This window comes from Haematobia irritans, chromosome 3 (genome assembly GCF_050003625.1).
Source record: "Haematobia irritans isolate KBUSLIRL chromosome 3, ASM5000362v1, whole genome shotgun sequence".
Taxonomy (NCBI): domain Eukaryota; kingdom Metazoa; phylum Arthropoda; class Insecta; order Diptera; family Muscidae; genus Haematobia; species Haematobia irritans.
The window spans coordinates 208,063,767-208,088,637 of record NC_134399.1 but is presented as its reverse complement, the minus strand read 5'-3'; the positions used below and the strand labels follow the sequence as shown (position 1 = coordinate 208,088,637).

At 32.3% G+C, this 24,871-nt stretch overlaps 1 protein-coding gene across 3 annotated transcripts in view; it reads right to left on the bottom strand.

Annotated features, from left to right (window-relative positions):
- LOC142231792 (3',5'-cyclic-AMP phosphodiesterase-like) overlaps positions 1–12,121 on the bottom strand; it is a 769,719-nt gene extending 757,598 nt beyond the window's left edge. The window contains exon 1 of one of the 3 annotated variants that reach the window (XM_075302431.1): positions 11,918–12,121. The gene's annotated coding sequence lies outside the window, so the exon portion shown is untranslated. The remainder of the gene's footprint in view (positions 1–11,917) is intronic. The other 2 variants (XM_075302430.1, XM_075302432.1) reach the window with 2 other exon arrangements.
- Positions 12,122–24,871: the final 12,750 nt, after the last annotated feature.

The window sequence follows — 24,871 nt, the reverse complement described above, 5'->3', positions numbered from 1 at the left end:
ACAAAGCAGTGGCGATTTAACAAGGAAAATGTTGGTATTTTGACCATTTTTGTCAAAATCAGAAAAACATATATATGGGAGCTATATCTAAATCTGAACCGGTTTCAAACAAATTTGGCACACATGACTATATTACTAATTGTACTCCTTGTGCAAAATTTCAAACTAATCGGGATAAAACTCTGGCTTCTGGGTCCATATAAATGCATATCGGGCGAAAGATATATATGGGAGCTATATCTAAATCTGAATCGATTTCAACCAAATTTGGCACGCATAGCTACAATGCTAAATCTACTCCCTGTGCACAATTTCAAGCAAATTGGGCCAAAACTCTGGCTTTTAGGACCTTATTAGTCCATATCGGCCGAAAGATATATATGGGAGCTATATCTAAATCTGAACCGATTTCAATAAAATTTAGCACACTTGACACTTGAGCTATATCTAAATCTGAACCGATTTCTTCCAAAATCAATAGTTTTATATTCTGACCCAAATTAGGAACATGTGCCAAATTTGAAGGCGATTAGACTTAAATTGCGACCTAGACTTTGATCACAAAAATGTGTTCACAGACAGACGGACGGACAGACGGACATGGTTATATCGACTCAGGGACCTACCCTGAGCATTATTGCCAAAGACACCATGTGTCTATCTCGTCTCCTTCTGGGTGTTACAAACATATGCACTAACTTATAATACCCGGTTCCACAGCGTGGCGCAGGGTACAAAAAAAATCTAAAAAAAACTAACCAATATTTAACTTTACAATCCCCCCAAGTTAATAATTCCCTTGTAATAAATGTTTTTTCTCATTCTAAAAGTCTAAACGATTTATGACAAATCATTTAGTAATTGAAAGTTCGGCCAGGCCGAATCTTATGTACCCACCACCATGGATTGCGTAGAAACTTCTAAGAACGACTATCATCCACAAGCGAATTACTTGGGTTGTGGTATCTTAAAACCTCTTAACATCGTTTTCTAAATTGTGATTTAGTCCATACATGGTATATATTAGACAAAAAAGTTATGTATAGTTAAGTCTACAAATAATTACGAATCGATATGGACTTTTTGTACGTAGAGAGCCAGAATTGAAATATGGGGGTCGCTTTATGGGGGCTATATACAATTATGAACTTGATATGGACCAATTTTTGTGTGATTGGGGATCGATTTATCTGAGGGCCATATATAAATAACTATAGACCGATATGGACCTAGTTAGGCATGGTTGTTAACGACCATATACTAGCACAATGTACCAAATTTCAACTCACTCGGATGAAATTTGCTCCTCCAAGAGGTTCCAAAACCAAATCTCGGGATCGGTTTATATGGGGCTATGTACGATTATGGACTGATATGGACCACTTTTGGCATGGTTGTTAAATATCATATACTACCACCACGTACCAAATTTCAAGCAGATCGGATGAATTTTGCTTCTCCAAAAAGCACCGGAGGTCAAATCTGAGGATCGGTTTTTATGGGAGCTATATATAATTATGGACTGATAGGAACCAATTCCTGCATGGTTGGTGGATACCATATACTAACATCACGTACCAAATTCCAACCGAATGGGAAGAATTTTGCTCTTCCAAGGGGCTCTGGAGGTCAAATCTGGGGATCGGTTTATATGGGGCCTATATATAATTATGGACCGATATCGACCAATTTTTGCATGGGAGTTTGAGGCCATATATTAACACCACGTACCAAATTTCAACTGAATCAGATGAATTTTGGTCTTCCAAGAGGTTCCGGAGGTCAAATCTGGTGATCGGTTTATATGGGGGCTATATATAATTATGAACCGATGTGGACCAATTTTTGCATGGTTGTTAGAGACCATATACTAACATCACGTACCAAATTTCAGCCGGATCGGATGAAATTTGGTTCTCTTAGAGGCCTCGCAAGCCAAATCTGGGGATCGGTTTATATGGGGGCTATATATAATTATGGACCGATGTGGACCAATTTTTGCATGGTTGTTAGAGACCATATACTGACACCATGTACCAAATTTCAGCCGGATCGGATGAAATTTGGTTCTCTTAGAGGCCTCGCAAGCCAAATCTGGGGATCGGTTTATATGGGGGCTATATATAATTATGGACCGATGTGGACCAATTTTTGCATGGTTTTTAGAGACCATATACTAACACCATGTACCAAATTTCAGCCGGATCGGATGAAATTTGGTTCTCTTAGAGGCCTCGCAAGCCAAATTTTGGGGTCCGTTTATATGGGGGCTATACGTAAAAGTGGACCGATATGGCCCATTTGCAATACCATCCGACCTACATCAATAGCAACTACTTGTGCCAAGTTTCAAGTCGATAGCTTGTTTCGTTCGGAAGTTAGCGTGATTTCAACAGACGGACGGACGGGCGGACGGACGGACATGCTCAGATCGACTCAGAATTTCACCACGACCCAGAATATATATACTTTATGGGGTCTTAGAGCAATATTTCGATGTGTTACAAACGGAATGACAAAGTTAATATACCCCCCATCCTATGGTGGAGGGTATAAAAATCTAAAAAAAAAAAACTAACCAATATTTAACTTTACAATTCCCCCAAGCTAATAATTCCCTTGTAATAAATGTTTTTTCTCATTCTAAAAGTCTAAACGATTTATGACAAATCATTTAGTAATTGAAACTGTAATATGAGCTACATTTATTTATCCAATTATTAATTATTTATCTAACAAAAGATATTTATTTCAAAGCTCAAATTAAGTCTAAGCAATAATCACTGACTTTGTGTGGTAGGTAGCTAATTAAATGTGACACAGACAGAGCCCTGGTGAAATAAAAACAACAACTCTATAACTAAGATTGTGACGTAGATGGTTGGCGTAAAACAACAAAACAAACAAGTCAATAGCGCAGCATTGCCCTTTCAAACGCCTGCGCACAAGCTAAACACCATTTAAGGTGACATTATAATTTTTTGTAATTTCAGCCAACAATAAGCCTGAGTGCAAGCCTATGTGTATGTATGTATGCTGTTATTTGATTATGTATCTCTCTCTCTGTATATCTTATTCTCATCTCAAAATAATGAACAATAGGGCATTGATAGCAACATGTCTAATACCTTTATTATGAGAAAAAATATAAGCCATAAAAAAAGCAAAACAAAACAAACAAATAAAACCAGACCAAGTTTATATAAACTTTTAACAGATGTTAATTAATCAATTGACAATGCTAGAGATGCAACAATAGCAAGCTCCAGAAATAACAACAACAACAATAAGAACTGTTATGCTAACATTAGATGAACGAACGAGCAAACTGACTCGTTCGTTTGCTCGAAGGTATTGTTGTCATAGAAAATATGAACGTGAACATAACACGAACTTTGTTTGTTTTCCATTTGGTCTGTCTGTGTGTGTGTATGTGTGTTCCATGTCTACAGTTTAGCATGTGAGTTGTGCGAGAAAAAATTATGGCTTTAATAGATGGGATAAAAAAAAAACAGCAAAAACAAAAACAAATAAGAAACAGACCTCGTTCATAACGACAGAAGAAATAAAAACCAAATACCACCCACACAATAAATGGGTTAACGTAACTGCTTTCTTACAGAACGTTGAGTAAAGAACAACAGCAAAAAAATGGTACGACGCCACTACTATCTTCTCCGTTTGTAGGAAGATAATCGATTGGGGATTTAGTTATTTGAATTTTGATTATTTTGTTTTTTCTTTGATTTCTTTAAAATTCTAAACTTTGGCACTTTGCGTAAGAAAGTGATTTTGTGGTTGGATATGATTGCAATATCTATTACCCAGTTATTCAGAAGAATATTATTCTTTTTTGTAGGGATAAAAATTGATTTATATAGTAAATAAATTTCACTTACAGTGAAACCTCTCAAATTTGGACATTCTGAAAAGCAGACAAAAGTGAACAATTTTTGTGAGATGTTTGCTATATTATCACCCCAGCAAAAAAAGCGTCGAAAGCAGTGAAAATGTTCTTTTTGGATCCGGATGTGGTGCGAAATTGGTGCAGAAGCGATGAATTTAACATGGGCTTGTCATTGATGCACTGAATTTGCAACACTTCTTAAGGTGTGATCCGAATTCAGTTTTTTGGATGTGAATTAAACATTTTTGTGATATTTTGCTAAATAAATACTTTATATAATTTTTTATGATTTTAATGCTAGTCTGAAACGATTGAACTCAAATATTTTCAAAAATTCGCAATTTTTCTAGAATGTATATTGCATTTCAAACTCTGTTTTTTAACCTATTTGATATAAAAACATTGTTATAAAAAATTTAATAAAAAGAAATTCCTCTGTTGTTAAAATAAAGAACATCCTTGGGAGGACATTTTTGGAAGTGCTTTTATAGTTGTGTCTTTAGAAGAACTTCCAAATTTTTTGCTGGGACATTAAAATTAACCTCTCATAAATATAGAAGGGAACCCTCGTATCTATCATTCATACCCGTCCGACTGTTCTCCTGATTAGTGGACACTATACAGTGTGGCTGATATGTATTACAACCAACTACAGATGGCTATAATTTATAAACCTTTCGTCTAACAGCAGAAAAGCCATTCAATATTGAGCAGTTAGTGAACGAACAAACGATCGGGTTTATTTGCTAAAGGGGTTAGTCAAAAATGTACACCTTCGATTGGACACCAGAACTTAAAGGACCACTATGGTAATAGTATGGGCCACTGTAACGGCTAATGGTTGCTCTCCGTTTGTATTTATTATCGGAAAATTTTCCTAAAGAACTTGCACTCAGCACGCGTCAAACTATACAGTGGCTTAAAAAGGAGGTTTCTTCCGTCATTTGTATCGCACAATGGCCACCAAAATCTCCGCATATCTATCCGTTGAAATGTTGTGCCTGTGGCTATGTTTGGAGGCTATGTTTTCTTTCATACAATAAAAATAAACTACACCCATAGAAAAAATCATGAACGGCGTGCTAATTTCAAAACGACCCGTTCATAACAAGTGAATCAACACACATGGGGTGTCAAACGGAGAACAGAAGGTGTCAATCTGTTGTTAACGCAATATAGGTTCGAGCTGCATATTGTTGTTTTGACAACGTTAAAATGACATCAGGCGTTGTCAAAACAATAATCAGCGTTCATGATCTGAAAACGCTATGATTACGAATTAAAAAAAAAATCGCTACCGAAACTCGAATCGAATCCGTGAAAGTTTCGTTTTGATTTTCCGTGACATTTCGGTTTCATTTTGTTACCACCCGTTCACGATTTCGGAAAACCATTTTTATACCCTGCGCCACACTGTGGAACAGGATATTATAAGTTAGTGCATATGTTTGTAACACCCAGAAGGAGACGAGATAGACCATGTGTCTTCGACAATAATGCTCAGGGTGGGTCCCTGAGTCGATATAACCATGCCCGTATGTCCGTCCGTCCATCCGTCCGTCTGTCTGTGAATACATTTTTGTGATCAAAGTCTAGGTCGCAATTTAAGTCCAATCGCCTTCAAATTTGGCACATGTTCCTAATTTGGGTCAGAATAGAACCCTATTGATTTTGGAAGAAATCGGTTCGGATTTAGATATAGCTCCCATATATATCTTTCGCCCGATATGCACTAATATGGGACCAGCAGCCAGAGTTTTATACCGATTTGTACCAACATAACACTTAGTCGTATAGTCAAGTGTGCAAAATTTGATTGAAATCGGTTCAGATTTAGATATAGCTGCAATATATATCATTCGCCCGATATGGACTTATATGGCCCCAGAAGCCAGATTTTTGGCCGAATTTGGTTGAAATTTTGCACTAGGAGTACACTTGGTAGTATAGTCAAGTGTGCAAAACTTGATTGAAATCGGTTTAGATATAGCTCCCATATATATCTTTCGCCCGATATGGACTAATATGGTCGTAAAAGTCATAGTTTTGGCCCAATTTGGTTGAAATTTTGCACAGGGAGTAGATTTAGAATTGTAGATATGCGTGCCAAAATTGGTTGAAATCGATTCAGATTTATATATAGCTCCCATATATATCTTTCGCCCGATATGCACTTATATGGACCCAGAAGCCAGAGTTTTATCCCGATTAGCTTGAAATTTTGCACAAGGAGTACAATTGGTAGTATAGTCATGTGTGCCAAATTTGATTGAAATCGGTTCAGATTTAGATATAGCTCCCATATATATGTTTTTCTGATTTCGACAAAAATGGTCAAAATACCAACATTTTCCTTGTTAAATCGCCACTGCTTAGTCGAAAAGTTGTAAAAATGACTCCAATTTTCCTAAACTTCTAATACATATATATCGAGCGATAAATCATACAAACCTTTATATATAGCACCCAACACATTTGACGGATGTGATATGGTATCGAAAATTTAGATCTACACTGAAAAAAATATTTACGTGATATTAAAGCTTACGCAACCTAAATTTTAGGATGCGAAATTTACAAAATATTAAGGACAAATTTCTTAAATATAATGAAATTTTAATTTAAAAAAAGTTTACAATCTTAGATTCAAAATTTTTTTCTTTAACGGAGGGACAAAAATTTTGTAAATTTGCGTCCCTCCGTTAAAGTCGCGTGTCTTTGAACTAAGGCTAATTTTCCTTAAAGTAAAAGAACACATTTTTGATTTAAAGAAATTGCCATTAAATTAACTGAAATATTGAAACTTTAGATTTAAGATAAAAACGCTTCAGATAACATATAGGCTAAGACTTATTTTGAAGATTTAGAGTCTTTGGTTTACAGTTTTTTTAGAATTAAGAAAACAAATGGCTTTTGTATGTACGTGAATAGCTTTATTAAAAAACCGTGAAAAGAGAATGAAAATTTGATAAATGAGATCTGTATCCTAATTTTAATTTTATTGGTCCTAGATTTAAAGCCAGATGGGTCGCTAAAAAATTTCTTTATTTTAAAGATGCCGCATCTTCGGCTCGGAATCAATGCCAAAATCCTTAAGGGAAGGTCAAAATCTTTGAATCCAAGTAAACTTTTTTTTGAGTGTACAAAGTGGTGCAGGGTATAATATAGTCGGCCCTGCCCGACTTTAGACTTTCCTTACTTGTTTTTTACTAACATTGTGTTCCACCCTAGTGCATTAGCCAACTTACATTTTGAGTCTATAGATTTTGTAAAAGTCTATCAAATTCTGTCCAAATCGAGTGATATTTAAATGTATGTATTTGGGACAAACCTTTATATATAGCACCCAACACATTTGACGGATGTGATATGGTATCGAAAATTTAGATCTACAACGTGGTGCAGGGTATAATATAGTCGGTCCTGCCCGACTTTAGACTTTCCTTACTTGTTTTCTCCTAATTCATGACACAATTTTTCCGAATTCGGTTGAGAATTGCTTCACTATAACATAAGTCTTTAGTAGAACTATCTGTGTAAACCCCCGTAGAGGGAACATAAGATTCGGCCTGGCCTAACTTAGGTCGTATATAAAAGGTGATGCGGTCAAAATTTGGTCAAGGGAAAACGCGTGTAAATCGATGAAATCGTTTATTAAAAAATCAAATTAAATTTCTTTTTCAAGTTCAATTAGTATAAAATTCAGGAAAAATATTCAGTAAGGCTTTCGCTTTTCCAAATCCGAATTGCCGGGCCTCACGCTTGACACCTGCCATCAGATTTTGTACAGCCACCTTGTCCACCTTCTTCGCCGCAGTTTGCCTTGAACTGCTGCTCGTCCTTAGCAGTTTTTTTGGTCTTCCTTAGGTTCCGCTTGACAATAGCCCAGTATTTCTCAATTGGGCGGAGCTCTGGCGTGTTGGGAGGGTTCTTGTCCACCTGCACGTTGTTGGCGGCGTACCACTCCATGGCCTTTTTACCGTAATGGCAAGATGCCAAATCCGGCCAAAACAGTAGGGAACAACCGTGTTTCTTCAGGAAAGGCAGCAGACGTTTATTCAAACACTCTTTCACGTAAATTTCTTGGTTGACAGTCCCGGAAGCTATGAAAATGTTGCTTTTCAAGCCACAGGTACAGATGGCTTGCCAAACCAGATATTTCTTTGCGAACTTTGACAGTTTTATGTGCTTGAAAATATCTGCTACCTTTCCCCTTCCTTTTGCCGTATAAAACTCCTGTCCCGGAAGCTGCTTGTAGTCGGCTTTGACGTAGGTTTCGTCGTCCATTACCACGCAGTCAAACTTCGTCAGCATCGTCGTGTACAGCCTCCGGGATCGCGCTTTGACCGTCGTATTTTGTTTATCATCGCGATTTGGAGTCACTACCTTCTTGTAAGTCGATAGTCCGGCTCGTTTTTTGGCTCGATGCACGGTTGTAGACGATACACCCAGCTTATTTGCGGCATCTCGGAGAGAGAGGTTAGGGTTTCGCTTGAAACTACCGGCAACTCTCTTTGTCGTCTCAGCGGCTTCCGGTTTTCGATTTCCCCCCGATCCAAACTTCCTGGCTGTCGACAAACGTTCCCCAAACACTTTAATTACATTTGTAAAGGTTGATTGGACAACTTTTAGCGATTTTGCCAGCTTTGCGTGCGAGTATCTCGGATTTTCGCGATGTGCGAGCAAAATTTTGATACGCTGCTCTTTTTGCTTGGACAGTATTTTGACAACTGAAGAGTGAATTCCAAAATCAAAATAGGAGAAACATTCTACACACACACACACCTTCAAAATGAGGGGTGTTCAGGTTTTTTAATGGAAAATTGAAAGAAATACGCCAAGTTTATATTGACCAAATTTTGACCGTATCACCCCTTTACTTGTTATACCCTCCACCATAGGATGGGGGTATATTAACTTTGTCATTCCGTTTGTAACACATCGAAATATTGCTCTAAGACCCCATTAAGTATATATATTCTGGGTCGTGGTGAAATTCTGATTCGATCTAAGCATGTCCGTCCGTCCGTCCGTCTGTCCGTCCGTCTGTCCGTCCGTCTGTGGAAATCACGCTAACTTCCGAACGAAACTAGCTATCGACTTGAAACTTGGCACAAGTAGTTGTTATTGATGTAGGCCGGATGGTATTGAAAATGGGCCATATCGGCCCACGTTTACGTATAGCCCCCATATAAACCGATCCCCAAATTTGGCTTGCGGAGCCTTCCGGAGCAGCAAAATTCATCCGATCCGGTTGAAATTTGGTACGTGGTGTTAGTATATGGTCTCTAACAACCATGCAAAAACTGGTCCATATCGGTCCATAATTATATATAGCTCCCATATAAACCGATCCCCAGATTTGACCTCCGGAGCCTCTTGGAGGGGCAAAATTCATCCGATCCGTTTGAAATTGGGTACCTGATGTTAGTATACGGTCTCTAACAAGCATGCAAAAATTGGTCCATATCGGTCCATAATTATATATAGCTCCCATATAAACCGATCCCCAGATTTGAACTCTGGAGCCTCTTGGATGAGCAAAATTCATCCGATCCAATTGAACTTTAGTGCGTGGTGTTAGTATATGGTCTCTACTAACAACCATGCAAAAATTGGTTCATATCGGTCCATAATTATATATAGCTCCCATATAAACCGATCCCCAGATTTGACCTCCGGAGCCTCTTGGAGGGGCAAAATTCATCCGATCCGTTTGAAATTGGGTACCTGATGTTAGTATACGGTCTCTAACAAGCATGCAAAAATTGGTCCATATCGGTCCATAATTATATATAGCTCCCATATAAACCGATCCCCAGATTTGAACTCTGGAGCCTCTTGGATGAGCAAAATTCATCCGATCCAATTGAAATTTAGTGCGTGGTGTTAGTATATGGTCTCTACTAACAACCATGCAAAAATTGGTCCATATCGGTCCATAATTATATATAGCTCCCATATAAACCGATCCCCAGATTTGACCTCCGGAGCCTCTTGGAGGAGCAAAAGTCATCCGATGCGGTTGAAATTTGGTACATTTCGTTAGTATATGGCCTCTAACAGCCATGTAAAAATTGTCAAATTTTATTACTATAGAAAGCTTTGTCAAAATTTCATTTCTATAGAAAGTTTTGTAAAAAGTTTATTTCTATAGCAATGTTTGTCAACATTTTATTTCCATAGAAAATTTTGTCAAAATTTTATTTCTATAGAAAATTTTGTAAAAAATTTATTTCTGTAGAAAATTTTGTCAACATTTTATTTCTATAGACAATTTTGTCAACATTTTATTTCTATAGAACATTTTGTCAACATTTTATTTCTATAGACAATTTTGTCAACATTTTATTTCTATAGAACATTTTGTCAACATTTTACTTCCATAGAAAATTTTGTCAACATTTTATTTCTATAGAAAATGTTGTCAAGTTTTTATTTCTATAGAAAATTTTGTCAAGTTTTTATTTCTATAGAAAATTTTGTCAAACTGAATTATATACGTATTTAATCGGCCTTTTTTTTTGTTTAATATATACCCCTTATGGACTAACTTACAATTTAGAAGACAGTGTTAAAAAGTTTTGCGATACCTTGGCATCGGCAAGTGTTATCGCAACCCAAGTAATTCGATTGTGGATGACAGCCTTTAGTAGAAGATCCTACGCAATCCATGGTGGAGGGTACATAAGATTCGGCCTGGCCGAACTTACGGCCGTATATACTTGTTTTCTTTTCTTTTATTGAAATAGTTTCACATCTGAAGAACTAATACAATATCAGTGAAAACTTGTTTCCGCGCAAAGGCAAACCCATGTAGATTCACTGCTTCTGGTCCAACTTTGCACCACTTCCGAATACAGAACGAACATGTTCATTGGTTTTATTGACTACGCTCAAAAAGTAGAATACAATTTAGTTAATTTTTTTAAGTTGTTTTTTTTTAGTTCTTCCAACAACAAATCACCTAATCATTACATTTTTTGGTAAAGAGATATTCAAACATCCGGCAAGATAATTTTTTATTGATTTATTTTTTTTTTTTTATTAAGAAATTATTTTATTATTTTCAAATGCATTTAATTTTGCTTTCTAAGGCGAACTCTTTTTTTTCTCCATAATATTTTTGTTTATTTATTATGTAGAACACGTTTGAATCATATGAGAAACGCCATGCACTCTCCGTATTCATATCAGGTATTTATTTTTAATTTTACTACAATCTCCATATTTAGTGGATATTCTTTCATGTATCTGCATAATAAAGCTATTGGAGTTAGTTTGATAGATATTGAAGAATTTGTATTTACGATTACACAATCGGCATAAAACTTTGGTGTTTTCTTCAATTATTTGGAGGTAAAACAAAAAATAAAAAATTAACAACCAATCACGTGTTAATTAAAATGTGGGCATGATAGAAATAAAATCGAAAGTTAAAGGCCAATAACTTTTTCAAAAAGGGGTCAAAATAAAATAGAAAACATAAAACCCTTAAAGGGTCATAGATTTTTTAGTAGATGGCAACCAAAAAACGATTAAGATTTTTTTTTTTATTTTTAACGATTAACACTTAACACATAAACACAAATATCTTTGGTAAAAATTATTTTATTTATTTAGTTGTTTTTTTTTATATAGAGCACTTATTTTATTTTTAACATCGCCTATAAATATTGCAATTTTGCCTTTTTTAGATCTCAGATGATTTCTTTTTATTTTTGTATAAGTTGCTATTTTTTATTTTATTTGAATATTTTATTATTTACTAAAATTTGCACCAGACGCTTTTTTTATTTGATCAACAATTCTTAAAAAAATTAACACTTTTTTATATTTTGAATGGAGCACTACATTTTAGATTTACTTGTGGCACATAAACGCACTTATGAATTAGTGGTAGTGTGATGGTTATTATTAAACAAAAAAACAACAACAATAAAAACCCCTGGTACTGAATATTTTTATTCATGCAATCGATAATCAATCAAAAAAAAAATATAAACACACCACTTATTACACTCGTTTTGGGTTATAAAGAAAATTTATGGAGCACTCGTGTGTGTGTGAGTTCTTGCACGGCGGTGTTTTCTTTTTGTTTCTTGTCACGAATTCTCTAAAACAACCGACGATACGTTAGAAAATATGATGGACTTTCGTTTTGCTCGACGACAAGAACATTAACGGCGACGACGACAACAATGACGATGTGTGGTTTGTTTGCTACTAAATTTCCGCATGTTTTGCACCTGCACAGACCACAAACAAAAAAACCCCCATAAACACCCGCATGCGACCGTTATGTTCTAAGCGTGTGAGAGAGAGAGCGTGAGCGACAACGAGAGAGGTTTGAAGCATCCATTGTAGATAGCATTGGTTTGAGAGACCATCATACAAAAGAGAGATAGTCGATTGGTATGAATAGAATTAGGAATTTGCCAATTTAATAAAATTCTGGATGAAAACGATTTTGGGGATTTTTTTAATTATCCAAAACTGTAAAATAAAAATATATATATATTTTTTGAAATTATATATTAAATATTTTTTTCTTTTGTGGTTGTAAAAAATATTAGATTGGTATGAATAGAATTAGGAATTTGCTAATTTGATAAAATCCTGGATGAAAATCCATTGAGTATTTATTTTTGTTAGTATCGAAAAGTGTAAAATAAACACGAAACAATGGTGCTGCATTTTATTATTATTATTTTATTTTTATTATTATTATTATTTTTTGTGATAATATAATATTTGACGTTTTCTTTTGTGGTTGTAAAAAAACAATTCGATTGGTATGAATAGAATTTGGAATTTGATAATTTTGTAAAATCCTGGATTAAAACCCATAGAGTATTTATTTTTGTAATTATCCAAAAGTGTAGAAAAAACAAGTAAAAGCAGAGTTATGTTCGGCCCGGCCGAACCTTAAATACCCACCACCATGAAAATGCACTGAGATGTTATACAAATTAGTTTTTTTTTTTTGACAAATTTCTATATTTATTTAATATATTCTTACGTTTATGCAAGATATTATATTGTATAACTAATATTGAAAATTATTTTAATGTTTTTAATTATGTTCTGCTATAAAGATGCCGTCGTGGTAACTATGATTTGTTGCGTACGTTTTACATTTCATATTTTCATTATGGATACTACAAAACGCCCAGTCAATATTTGTTCCATGATTTGTAGTGCTAATATTTTGATCCAGTAGTGATTTAAAACCCTTCGTTAGCAGTTGTCCTTCAGTGAGGTTATTGGCGCCTTTTCTGCATATGTTGAAGTCACCAAGAATAAAAAGTTCGTGTGATCCTATTATATTATCTTTCAAATCAACTATTGCTTGGAACATAATTGACCGGAAATTTGGTTCAGGATATGATGGACTTCTATAAATTACCATAAAGTATTTTTCTTTAAATTTAAGCACAATGTATTGAAAAGAGTTTTCACCGATGATCAATTCTTTTTGCAGAATAGCTTCCGATTCATTCAGTCTTTCATTTTTTACGTATACCATGATACCTCGCTTTTTTCTCGACTTTTGAATATTACGAGGTGAATCAAGTCGTGAAATCAATGTAAAATTAGGTATTTCATAATTTTCCTCTGAGAAAGCCCAGGTTTCCACAAAGAAAAGTATTTCAGATTGCATAATATTTGGATCTGTAATTACATCAAGGTGATGGGCTTGAATACTTTGGATGTTTTGGTAAAACATTTTAGTTTCAACTCCAAAATTGTGGTTTAAAGAGATCGCTTTTGTTGTCCGCAATCGATCGAGCTCCATTTTAACAGGATCAGTGTCGGAAAATTGTCTGGGTGGCGAAAATTTTCCTATAACAAATAAACCTGTAGCAGCGGTTGCCCTACTACAGGCAACATATAGGGCAGCTCTACTCATACGGTTCCCAGAAGCCCAAAAACTAAATCGGGAGCTCGGTCTATATGGGGGCTATACCAAAACATGGACCGATACTCACCATTTTTGGCACACCTCTTCACAGTTCTAAAATACCTAAAGATTTCCAGTTTCAGGCAAATTGGATAAAAACTACGAATTCTATAAGCCCAAAAAGAAAAATCGGGAGATCGGTTTATATGGGGACTATACCAAAACATGGACCGCTACTCACCATTTTTGGCACACCTCTTTATGGTTCTAAAATACCTCTAGATTTTCAATTTCGCGCAAATTGGATGAAAACTACGGTTTCTATAAGCGAAAGACCCCAAATCGGGAGGTCGGTTTATATGGGGGCTATACCAAAACATGGACCGACACTCACCATTTTTGGCACACCTCTTCAAGGTCCCAAAATACCTCTAGATTTTCAATTTCGCGCAAATTGGATGAAAACTACGGTTTCTATAAGCGAAAGACCCCAAATCGGGAGGTCGGTTTATATGGGGGCTATACCAAAACATGGACCGACACTCACCATTTTTGGCACACCTCTTCAAGGTCCCAAAATATCTCTAGATTTTCAATTTCGCGCAAATTGGATGAAAACTACGGTTTCTATAAGCGAAAGACCCCAAATCGGGAGGTCGGTTTATATGGGGGCTATACCAAAACATGGCCCGATATAGCCCATCTTCGAACTTGACCTGCGCGCAGACAAAAGACGATTCTGTGCCAAATTTCAGGACGATAGCTCCATTATTGAATGCTGTAGCGTGATTACAACAGACAGCCAGACAGACAGACAGACGGACAGACGGACATGCTTATATCGTCTTAGAATTTCTCCCTGATCAAGAATATATATACTTTATATAGTCGGAAATCGATATTTCGATGGAATGACAAACTTATTATACCCCGTCACCATTCTATGGTGGTGGGTATAAAAAGTTAAAATAAAAATGAAAAAATGGTGCTGCATTTTGTATTTGAAAATAAAATATTAAATACCCTTTTCTTTTGTGCTTATTAAAACCAGGCGATTAGAGTATATAACAAGTAAATATATAAAGCAGTAAGTTCGGCTGGGCCGAATCTTAAATACCCACCACCATGAATCAAATATAATAGCTTCCGCCGAAAACTCTTAGTTGTAGCGGGTTACTTGATAATATATAGAATTTCAGAGGGTTTGATCAGATATTCTCCCAAGCAGGTCGGTTAAACCAATTCGCTTCCCGAAGAGAAATTTGAAGATTCTACCTATGATGACTAGACCAGATTCTGGACTTAGAAGAACCATTTATGGTTGAGTTTTTGGGAAGTCATAAAACATCTTGTGTAAATAAAATTATGAAAAAATTATGAAATGACGCAAAGCGTCATTGAAATCTAAAACCTGAAGATTTTTACCTCCATTATTAAAATGATTACGAGAAGTAAAATCGGGCAATTTTCATGATCAGTGCGCCTTCTATACCTCCGAGAAGTGAAATCGGTCTATATGGAAGCCTTACCACATGGACCTATAAAAACTAAATCCGATACAGGTTTTTGTGGCCAGTATATTTACAATTTCAGGCAAATCGGATAAAAGCTATGGATTCTAGAAGCCCAAGAAGTAAACTCAGGAGATCGGTTTATATGGGGGCTAAACCATGGACCGATGCACACAATTTTATGAAAACCTATTTATGGTCCAGAATAACTCCAGATTTAAAATTTCAGGCAATTTCGATAAAAACTACGGTTTCTAGAAGCTCAATAAGTAAAAATGGGAGCTCGGTTTATATGGGGGCTATAGCAAACCCTAGACCGATACACACCGTAAACAGGCTCACCTGTTAACGGTCCTCTAGATTCCAATTCTAATTTCAGGGAAATCGGATAGAAACTTTGGTTTCTAGAAACCCAAGAAGTAAAATCGGGAGATCGGTCTATATAGGGGAACACCTCTTTGTGGTTATAAAATACCTCTAGATTTCAAATTTCAAGAAAATCGCATTGGAAATACGATTTCTAGAAGCCAAAGGTAAAATCGCGAAATCGGTCTATATGGGGGCTATACCACAACATGGACCTATAAACCCCATTATCGACACACCTATTAACGGTCCCAAAATACCTCTAGATTTCCAATTTCAGGAAAATCGGATAGAAAATACAGTTTCTAGACACCCAAAAATTAAAATCGCAAGATCGGTCTATATGGGGCCTATACCAAACCGTGGACCGATACACCCAACTATCGACACACCTATTAACGGTCCCAAAATACCTCTAGATTTCCAATTTCAGGAAAATCGGATAGAAAATACAGTTTCTAGACACCCAAGAAGTAAAATCGCGAGATCCGTCTATATGGGGGATATACCAAACCATGGACCAATACACCCCATTTTCGACACCCCTATTTATGGTCTTAAAATACCTCTAGATTTATAATTTTAGGCAAATCGGATATTAGATATGGTTTCTAGAAGCCCAAGACCACAAATCGGGAGTTGGGTTTATATGGGGGCTATATCAAAACATACACCGATATAGCCCATTTTCGATCTTGACCTGCCTGCAAACAAAAAACGAATCTGTACCAAATTTCAGGACGATAGCTCCATTATTGAAAGCTGTAGCGTGACGGACGGACATGTTTATATCGTCTTAGAATTTCTCCCTGATCAAGAATATATATATATACGTTATATAGTCGGAAATCGATATTTTGATGCGTTACAATCGGAATAACAAACGTATTATACCCCCATCACCATTCTATTGTGGAGGGTATATAAAAACGCTGCAAAAAAACTAGAAGGTCTTCGTAAGTCATTACTTTTAATGTACATTCAAAAATGATTTTCTGGATATGGGCATACTTTTCTTATTTTTGTTTCTAAACTTAAAAAAATCATATAGAGGCATACAATCGCATTTACCAATCGGCCAAGTGTTGAAATGAAACTGCTTTCCCTCTTTTAGCTACTTATTCCGCAGTTGCTACTAAAATATTACTATGTTATTCTCACCGAACCACTGTGTTTATGCCCAGCTCACTTGCCTTTTCATTGTCAACACACAAATACAACCGCATGCAAACACTTTCACTTGATTGCAACCATACTCGCACTCTCAGTTGATGCGAAAGCTTTTCTCATCGAACATGTTGGATGTGTTAGGTTCGCATTTAACGGAGTTTGAGTAGTACCGGGTCTTTCATAAAATCAAAGCAAAACAAAAAAACGGCGATAAACTAACACACAAGCACTGTAAGTAAGTAAACAATGTAAACAAAACTTAACCAGTTAGCTTTGTGGGTGAATTATATGGGTAGGTGGGGAATTGACGTTGGAGTATGGATGCCAGATATTCGAAGAAAAACACGAATTTATAGTTGCCAAAATAGAACACTAAATTTCAGTTTTTACGCCTGTGAGACTCATTAGCGTAGCTAGACAGTTTTCCTAGGGGGGGCTATAGCCCCCCTAGCTAAAAATTTATAGACTGAACTTATAGGTTCAATTAATGTTTTATTTCATAAAATTGAATAAAAAATTAGACATCAAAATAACTCGACAATTAATTTATAATAAAGCAACTAAAAGTAGTTCCACACTTTTCCCAGCAAAAAAATTGTGAGTTCTAAAGGCACAACTTTAAAAGTACTTCCAAAAATGTCCTCAATTATTTCAACTAGGAAGGTTTTTAATTCATTTTTTTTCATATTTTAATGTGTAATTTTTTGTTTTCTTTTTTTTTCAAATAGTTAAAAAAAGTGTAAGAATAAATAAATTGGTACAAATTATTCAAATTTTGCCACAAAACTGCTAAATCCATTATAGAAAAATCGATAATTTTGGAAATTATTCGAGGAAAACGTTTCAAACAAGCGTCAGAATGCATTAAAAATCATAAAAACAATATAAAAATTATTTATTTGGGAAAATATCACAAAATTTTTTAATTCACATTCAAAACACTGAATTCGGATCTCACCTTAAGAAGTGATGCAAATTCACGGCAACGGCTGTTGAAACGGTGGACATTTGTCCTATGACAAGCTCATATTACATTCATTGCTTTTCCGCCAATTTTGCACCACTTCTAGACCCAAAAAGAACATTTTCACTACCTTTTTGGCAACGCTTTTTCGCAGCATTATTAAGATATTAATTTATGAAAGAATAGTTTTAATATCAATTACTATTTTTTTAATTAAATTGACTAAACTAAATCAATCATAAGTTCACCCACAGCTTTATTTCATAAATATCAGACTTCAAACATTGCCATCGGCAACTGCTACCACAACCCAAGTAATTCGATTGTTCATGAAAGTCTTAAGCGGAAAGTCTTTGTGCGATTGTATATACTTGTTTAATTTTTATAAAAATTAAAAAAAAACTATTGACATTTATTGAAAAATGGAAAATCATAAATAAAGTTTCAAATTCTGGGGGGGGCTAAAATTTTTCTGGGGGGGGTCTAAGCCCCCTCCCCAGAGGCCTTCCTACGCTTATAGTGAGACTACTTTTTCAAAATTTTCATAGATAAAATAATTTTATTATTAAAAAAAACTTGTAGAATGCAATTATTTAATATAAAAATAAGAGAGAATATAGTAAATAAAATATAGTAATTTTTCAAATATTTCATAAAAAAATACAATAAAATTTTTTTTCATGAGTCACCTCACATGCTGGGTTTAGTGTTCTAGCGTTAAAAAAATTAATTGGATTCGATTCGAAGACATTGTCTTTCATTGAAAAACATTTTTAGTAATTCTGAAGGACAAATTTTATTTGTGTATAAAATTTGGTAAATGTTATATTTTTAAATACTCGCATTGAAGAAACTTTCGCTTGGTTAGGGAAAATAACTTTTTTAAGATAATTCTGATGATTACAATTTTCTAAATTTTATTTTCGTAGAAAATTTGGACATAGAAATTTATTTTCATAGAAATTTTTTTCGAAATTCTTCAAAATAGAAACAAGTATACAACGTTTAATGCAAAATTCTAATAATTGCCCCTTATTTATTATTTCTTTTTATTAAGCTGAGTACTATGTTCTGTTTTCGAGTTGAAAATCACTTTATTTTTTTGTGACTACTTTTCCTGAAATAATCAAAATTATAAATGAAAACAAACATATTCCCATATTATCTTGCCGAAATTTGGAGGAACAAGAAACTGTGCATCAATTGAGTTAATTTAAATGCTTTATATTGAACTATTTTAATAAAGTAACCGCGAAAATTTCAACTCGAAAAGCGAACATAGTACTTACCTTTAAATACAATTTTATTGTACCACATGATTCCTCGAAGTTCTCTAAAAAGGTGTATCAGCTCTTATTGATTGATAGATATATGGCAACTCGCACGCTCTCTTAAACGTTTACTCACTAGAAGTTGCCGCATAGAGAGTAAATAAATATGAGCAAATGTAAGTTTTTCCTTCATATCGCGGTCGGTGGCTTTTTCAACATTGACATTACTTTACTGCTGCATTAATGAAAACAAAAACTTCGAAATGGCATAGAGTGATTTATGTTATCCAATGCATATGTGAGTGTGTGTGTGTGGGTGGGAGGATTTACGAACTTTCTGTATGCAAGCAACACAAAGAGAAAGCCCCTTCTTTCGAAAACCAACCATAAACTTTGTAAGTTCTATGTTAAGTTCAATAAATATTTGAAATTTTTTTGATATTTATTTTTGAGTATTTTTCTTTTCGAAGTAGATTTAGGTAAAATACACATACGAGAAATGCATATATCAAGCTCAACTTATTGTATATTTGTACAATTCATTTTAACTGCGCAAGCCCACTATGACAGTGATATGGACTTTATGAGAATGCAGTTGGCTTTTTGTGTGAGTGTGTGTGTGTATGTAAATAACTGTGCAAAATGAAAACACATAGCTTTAATTTTTTGGGCCAAAATTTTGATCGGAAATGTTTTCACTGATTAAACTTCGTTAGAGTTGAGAGTATAGCAACGAAAGTAAACACACACGCACACATCCATATTTACTCTCAGGTACACACAAGTGAGCAAATATACTGAGCACTGCAATTGGGTCAAAATCTTAATTTTTGATTGAGACATGTTTGTAGCAATTGCTTTGGTTTGGGATGATGGAGTCTGGCAGTGAAATTTGCTTTGATGGTTTTACTCAAAAAACATGATGTGTGGTGAAATTCCCTGAATTTTAATGATGGATCTATGTAGTTATTGCTGTACGTATTGATTATTAGAGTAACTTCAAATTTATACAACAAAATGATTTTTGTATTGACTTTGGCTGAGAATTATGTCCAAAAAATTACTGTTAGGGGTTTGAAGAGTTTTCCATAGAAATTTTATGTTCATAAAAAATTTTGTCGAATTTTTTTTTTTTCGTAGAAAACATTGTCTAAATTCTATCTCAATGGAAAATTTCGCATAATTTTTATATTTGAAGAAAATTTTGTCAAAAATTTATTTTCATTGAAAATTTTGTAGAATTTTTATTTCCATAGAAACATTCGAAATTGTATTTTCAAAGAAAATTTTGTCCAAATTTTATTTTCATAGAAAATTCATATAAAATTTCCACGAAATTTTCTATGAAAATAATATTTCGACGAAAATTGATATAAAAATAACATTTCAACGAAATTTTCTGCGAAAATAAAATTTTGACAAAATTCTCTAGGAAAATAAAATTTTCTATGAAAATAAAATTTTGTCAAAATTGTATTTTCATAGAAAATTTCGAAAATTACAGCTATATTATATTCATAGAAATCGTTGAAATCTTATTTGCATAGAAAATTTCGTCAAAATTTTATTTTCATAGAAAATTTCGTCGAAATTTTAGTTTCATATAAAATTTAATTTAAAATTTATTAAATAGAAAATTTTGTCAAAATTTCCATGAAATTTCATTTCCATAAAAAATTGTGACAAAATTTTATTTTCATTTAAAATATCTCAAAATTTTTATTTTTGTAGAAAATTTTCGTCATTAATTTCTTCTAATTTCTTGGAAAATTTTGTAGGAATTTTATTTTTCCAGAAAATTTCGTTGAACTAATATTTTTACATGAACTTTCGTAGAAAAATTGTTTTCATGGAAAAATTTCGAGGAAATTTTATTTAACAGAAAATTTTGTCGAAATATGATTTTCATGGACATTTTTGTCAAAATTGTATTTTCATAGAAAATTTTGTCAAAATTTTATTTTCATAGAAAATTCATATAAAATTTCGTTGAAATGTTATTTTTATATCAATTTCCGTCGAAATAGTATTTTCCTAGAAATTTTATTTTCATTGAATATTTAGTCGAAATTAGAGTTTCGTGGAAAATTTCGTCAACATTTTATACAAAAATACAAAAGTTGAAATTTTATTTTCATAAAACATTATTTGAAATTTTAGTTTTATAGAAATTTTCATCAAAATTTTATTTCCATACGAAATGTCGTTCGTTTTTTTTTCATAGAAAATTTCATTTGTGTAATAAAAAATTTGTCTAAATTTCATTTTCATAGAAAATTTTGTCGAAATTTTAGTTCATAGAAAATTTTGTTGAAATATTGTTTTCATTTTTTTTTCATTGTTTTCATAGAAATTTGCGCGGCTATTTTATGTTCATAGAAAATTTTACTCTCATAGCTAATTTCGTTGAAATCTTATTTGCATAGAAAATTTCGTCAAAATTTTATTTTCATACAAAATTTCGGCGAAATTTTAGTTTCATATAAAATTTAATTTAAACTTTATTAAATAGAAAATTTTGTAATTTTTGTCGACGAAATTTTATTTTCATATAAAATATCTCAAAATTTTTATTTTTGTAGAAAATTTTCGTCAAAATATTAATTTCTTGGAAAATTTTGTAGAAATTTAATTTTTTCAGAAAATTTCGTTGAAATAATATTTTTACAGGAACTTTCGTAGAAAAATTGTTTTCATGAAAAATTTCGAGGAAATTTTATTTAATACAAAATTTTGTCGAAATATGATTTTCATGGACATTTTTGTCAAAATTGTATTGTCATAGAAAATTTTGTCAAAATTTTATTTTCATAGAAAATTCATATAAAATTTCCACGAAATTTTTCATGAAAATAATATTTCAACGAAATCCAGAAGTGGTGCAAAAATGGCGCCAGAAGCGATGAATTTAACATGGGCTTGTCATAGGTCGGATGTCCACCATTTCAACAGCCATTGCCAATTTTACTCTCATAGCTAATTTCGTTGAAATCTTATTTGCATAGAAAATTTCGTCAAAATTTTATTTTCATACAAAATTTCGGCGAAATTTTAGTTTCATATAAAATTTAATTGAAACTTTATTAAATAGAAAATTTTGTCAAAATTTCATTTCCATAGAAAATTTCGACGAAATTTTATTTTCGTATAAAATATCTCAAAATTTTTATTTTTGTAGAAAATTTTCGTCAAAATATTAATTTCTTGGAAAATTTTGTAGAAATTTTATTTTTTCAGAAAATTTCGTTGAAATAATATTTTTACAGGAACTTTCGTAGAAAAATTGTTTTCATGAAAAATTTCGAGGAAATTTTATTTAATAGAAAATTTTGTCGAAATATGATTTTCATGGACATTTTTGTCAAAATTGTATTTTCATAGAAAATTTTGCCAAAATTTTATTTTCATAGAAAATTCATATAAAATTTCGTTGAAATGTTATTTTTATATCAAATTTCGTCGAAATATTATTTTCATAGAAATTTTATTTTCATAGAATATTTAGTCGAAATTAGAGTCTAGTAGAAAATTTCGTCAACATTTTATACAAAAATACAAAAGTTGAAATATTATTTTCATAAAACATTATTTGAAATTTTAGTTTTATAGAAATTTTCATCAAAATTTTATTTGCATACGAAATGTTGTTCGTTGTTTTTTCATAGAAAATTTCATTTGTGTAATAAACAATTTTGTCTAAATTTCATTTTCATAGAAAATTTTGTCAAAATTTTACTTCATAGAAAAGTTTGTTGAAATATTGTTTTCATTTTTTTCATAGAAATTTACGCGGCTATTTTATGTTCATAGAACATTTTATTCTCATAGCTAATTTCGTTGAAATCTTATTTGCATAGACAATTTCGTCAAAATTTTATTTTCATAGAAAATTTCGTCGAAATTTTAGTTTCATATAAAATTTAATTTAAACTTTATTAAATAGAAAATTTTGTCAAAATTTCATTTCCATAGAAAATTTCGACGAAATTTTATTTTCGTATAAAATATCTCAAAATTTTTATTTTTGTAGAAAATTTTCGTCAAAATATTAATTTCTTGGAAAATTTTGTAGAAATTTTATTTTTTCAGAAAATTTCGTTGAAATAATATTTTTACAGGAACTTTCGTAGAAAAATTGTTTTCATGAAAAATTTCGAGGAAATTTTATTTAATAGAAAATTTTGTCGAAATATGATTTTCATGGACATTTTTGTCAAAATTGTATTTTCATAGAAAATTTTGTCAAAATTTTATTTTCATAGAAAATTCATATAAAATTTCCACGAAATTTTTCATGAAAATAATATTTCAACGAAATCCAGAAGTGGTGCAAAAATGGCGCCAGAAGCGATGAATTTAACATGGGCTTGTCATAGGTCGGATGTCCACCATTTCAACAGCCATTGCACTGAATTTGCATAACTTCTTAAGGTGTGGTCCGAATTTAATTTTTCGGATGTGAATTAAAAATTGTATCATATTTTGCCAAATAAATAATTTTGAATTTTTTTATGATTTTCTGAAACGTTTGATCTCAAATATTTTCAAAAATTTTTAATTTTTCTAGAATGGATTTAGATTTTTTTTGACAAAAATTAAATAATTTGTACCATTTATTAATTCTTACTCTCTTTTTAACCCTGATAAAACAAAATAATTTAAAATTTTTTTATTAAAATATGAAAAAAACGAGTTTTAAAAAATTTAATCAAAAGAACTCCCTGTGTAGTTAAAATAAAGAACATGTTTGGGAGGGCATTTTTGAAAGTGCTTTTAAAGTAGTGCCTTTCGAAGAACTCCTAACTTTTTTTGCTGGGTTGTGAAGAGTTTTAGAAAAATTTATTCTCATAACAAATTTCATTGAAATCATATTTTCATAGAAAATTTCGTCAATTTTTTTTTTTTATAGAGAATTTCGTGAAAATATTATTTAATAGAAAATTTTGTCAAAATTTCATTTTCATAGAAAATTTCGTCGAAATTTTATTTTTCATAGAAAATTTTATAGTAATTTTCTTATCATAAAAAACTTTGTTGAAAATTTATTATCATAGAAGATTTTGTCAAAATGTTATTTTCATAGAAATTTTCGTAGAAATTTTATTTAATAGAAAATTTCATAGATATTTTATTTATTAGAAAATTTCGTCAAAATTTTCTTTTCATAGAAAATTTTGTAGAAATTTTCTTTTCATAGAAAATTTTGTCAAATTGTTATCATAGAAAAATTCGTTAACGTTTTTTTTTTTTATTCTCAAAGAAAATTTCGCGGAAATTTTGTTTAATAGAGCATTTCATCGAAATTTTATTTAATAGAAGATTTCATCGAAATGTTATATTCACAGAAACTTTCGTGAAAAATGTTTTTTGCATAAAAAATTACTCGAATATTGATTTTCATAGAAAATTTCGTCAAAATTTTAGTTTCATAGAAAATTTCGTCGAAATTTGATTTTCATAGGAAATATTGTCGAAATTTTAGTTTTATAGATATTTCATGGAAAATTTAATTTCGTAGAAAATTTTTTCGAAATTTCTATTTTCATATTGTGGAAATTTTATATTCATAGTAAATTTTCATAATTTTTTTTTTTTATTTTCATTGAAAGTTTCGTCGAAATTTTATTTTCATAGAAAATTTCGTCGAAATTTTCTTTTCATAGAAAGTTTTGTTAAAATGTTATTATCATAGAAAATTTCGTCGGAATTTGATTTTCATAGGAAATATTGTCGAAATTTTAGTTTTATAGAAATTTCATGGAAAATTTAATTTCATAG